At 36.0% G+C, this 3,318-nt stretch overlaps 1 long non-coding RNA gene across 1 annotated transcript; it reads left to right on the top strand.

Annotated features, from left to right (window-relative positions):
- The first annotated feature begins 273 nt into the window (after positions 1–273).
- Positions 274–2,270, top strand: LOC111084220. The gene is made up of 2 exons (XR_002609452.1): positions 274–433; positions 1,439–2,270. It is a non-coding gene; the product is annotated as an uncharacterized LOC111084220 (long non-coding RNA).
- Positions 2,271–3,318: the final 1,048 nt, after the last annotated feature.

The raw sequence follows: 3,318 nt of genomic DNA, 5'->3' as shown, positions 1-3,318 counted from the left end.
CAAACAATACTGTCAGCTTGGTGAGAATGCAGATCTATAAAACCAAACAATACTGTCAGCTTGGTGAGAATGCAGGTCTATTATACCAAACAATTCTGTCAGCTTGGTGAGAATGCAGGTCTATTATACCAAACAATACTGTCAGCTTGGTGAGAATGCAGGTCTTTGATACCAAACAATACTGTCAGCTTGGTGAGAATGCAAGTCTATTATACCAAACAATACTATTAGCTTGGTGTTATAAAATTAACAGACTTATGACCTGCACATAATGTTTTACTTCATGTGTGTGTTGTAGGACACAGTCTGGAAGTATCCATTCTCTGAAGTCATTTCCACTAGGAAAGTACGAGCTGAGGATGGAGCATTGTTTTTGGACATGAAATGTGGTAATCTGATGGTCCAGAAAATCAGCCGCATCCAGACAGATCAGGTATGTACGGAATGTGTGTTATACTCCGCTACTGGGTTTCTCAATCCTGATTGTACCATCCGTTGCTGATTTATTTCTTTATTTTTCAGGCGTTTAACTCTGTATGTACATTACATAAGTCTCTTCTTTGTTTGTCGGTAGGTTTTATCTTGTTTCTAGCTAAATTATGATTTTTTTAAAAGAGGAGACATTGCTTAGTGATCCATGACTTACAAACTTTCTTGGTTATCTACAGTTATATAGTATTGTCATAATTGACTCATTTCTTAAAAATTAAAAGTACCGTTAGAAACTTCACAGTAATTTCTGTCGACAAAAACCACTAGAAACTTCACACTTTCATTAGTGTGAAGTTCCTAGCGGTACTTGTCGACGGAGATTAGTGTGAAGTTTCTAGCGGTACTTGTCGACGGAGATTAGTGTGAAGTTTCTAGCGATACTTGTCGACAGAGATTAGTGTGAAGTTTCTAAAGGTACTTGTCGACAGACATTATAAGTGTGAAGTTTCTAGCGGTACTTGTCGATACACATTATAAGTGTGAAGTTTCTAGCGGTACTTGTCGATACACATTATCCGTCGACAAGTACCGCTAGAAACTTCACACTAATCTCCGTCGACAAGTACCGCTAGGAACTTCACACTAATGTCCGTCGACAAGTACTGCTAGGAACTTCACACTAATGTCCGTCGACAAGCTAGGAACTTCACACTAATGTCCGTCGACAAGCTAGGAACTTCAGAGAAATAATTTATTACAGCTGAAACTTACCAAGGTGTTGTAAAACTTGGTGTAATAGATTATAGCTTAGAATTTGAATGTAATTGTAAAATTAGTTTTCAAATTGTTTGATTAAAGTGTTTGAAGAACGGAACTGTTTTTAGTAGCTCTTCTTGTACTACCACCAGTGGTTCAGTTAGAATCAAATGTTCAGTTGTTAAAGAAAGTATGTAATTAGTGGACTTGGTTAGTAGATTTTATAGTTAAATTTGTCGTTTCTCTACAGGCGCACGAGATCTCTCGCTTGGTTCGCCAATACATAAATATTGAACAGTCCCAGAAAGTAGTTGCTAGAGGGGATGCCCCACATGACGTTACCATGACTCGTCACCTGGATAAGTGAAACAGGCTTCCCTTCTACACGTGGACAGAGATTTTTGATGTGAATCTTTGAAGGAGACCTACAACAAATTCAATCACAATTCCATGAACAGTTTGAAATAAAATGTGTTTCTAAAAGTGTGTTTAATCCAGATGACCCTTTTAATTGACCCGTGTCCATGTTTTGTCCAGTCTCAGGCCCACGTGCCAAATATATCGTGTGCCTCGTGTTTTGTCAAGGCTGTTGTATTTATTGAAGTCTAGGAACTTGTATTAATTTTTTTTTTCATTTTGACCAATGCTGTGTAATCAGAATATTATTTTAACAGTATTTGCAAGAAACACGTCAAGTCTTCGCTAACCATAAGCAAATTTTGATATTCCAAAATATATACATTCGTTTTTTAATGAAAATAAATTTTTTTTTACACATTTTATATCCCTGAGAGTTTATACTTCGTTGTTTACGAATTGTGTCGTCAGGTGCTGTCAATATATATAACAAAACTCTTTGTTGAGAGTTGTGTAACCAACCTTATCTTGACTCTTAAGATGACCGTGAATCAGGTGACTAATATTTACCAACATTTAAGTAAAACATTTTACTAAGAGCCCATGTATGGAATGTATTAAACACGTGTTTTATGTTTAAATGTTATGTTTTTCCGTTTTGATTAAGACCTGTAAAACACAACTGTATTTTAATACTTAATAAAATCAATTTTACTAAATCCTGAGAAACTTTCTAGATTCCATAGACTTAAGTGCTGTGATTTTCAAACTGTGGGGGCGTGACCTTTTGGCGGGAGAGCCCAAAACTAATGACGTAAGAAACAGAAGAGTTGGAGACGACGATAACCTAACAATACCTATCACTTTACCCTCATTTACTCACACCTTACGAGCATTTAAAATAATATTAAAAACAGATAAAAGGAAATATTGATTTTACTGTTATCACTTGCGAAAATGATTTTAATGTGAAGGGGGAGGGCTTTGCTGAGTTAGAGGGGGCACCATAATTTAAAGTTCGGAAAACACTGCCATGGTGGGTTAAATTAAAAGGTACAACAATTTCCCTGGAGTTAAACAAATATTATTAAAGATAAAAGTGACCATCGTCACTTTGTAAGTAATTTCACAGGAAATCTGAAAGACGCTTGTAATTCTACGATTGGTCAGAATCATGGTGGACTCTATCGGCTGTTTTAAATACTGTTTTCAACATCTTGTTTATGCACCAAATTGCTTGTGTGCTCCTGACTTTATTGGGGAACCAATAAATTGTGGCACTACTAAAATACCGTAAATATTATAATTAACAGCACTAAACAAGTCTCTCTTTTTCTGTGGATTTTTCGTTTAGAATGAGAGATTGTATTTAATTTTTAGGGTTAGTTTTGTTAAATTGAGTGCTGTAGTTATTGAATATAACTGTACACAAACAAGCCGGTAATTTGAGGTTAAAGTATGTGAAGTTTTCTTGAAAGAGATGCAATGACTTTGTTTTCCGCGAAAAAATAAGTAAAGTTATTGATTGTTTGAAACAAGTCTCGTATTAATCTTTTACTTGACCAATACATCAGTTCTTAGGTCAGATAGTGTCCCAAACACTACTGTTGCGTCATCGAGATCACATGACTACAGTGACGCCACGTTTCTAGAACTATCCCGTATCTTGGCGAATGCTCTAGTATTTGCTAGATATAGGGTAGTTTGGTATATATATGAGGGGGGGGGGAAACGTGACGCGGGAAGGTAATGTAATGTGTGTGTAGATAGTGA

This window comes from Limulus polyphemus, unplaced genomic scaffold (genome assembly GCF_000517525.1).
Source record: "Limulus polyphemus unplaced genomic scaffold, Limulus_polyphemus-2.1.2 Scaffold14814, whole genome shotgun sequence".
In the NCBI taxonomy this organism is placed as follows: domain Eukaryota; kingdom Metazoa; phylum Arthropoda; class Merostomata; order Xiphosura; family Limulidae; genus Limulus; species Limulus polyphemus.
This window is presented reverse-complemented; position numbering and strand designations above follow the sequence as displayed.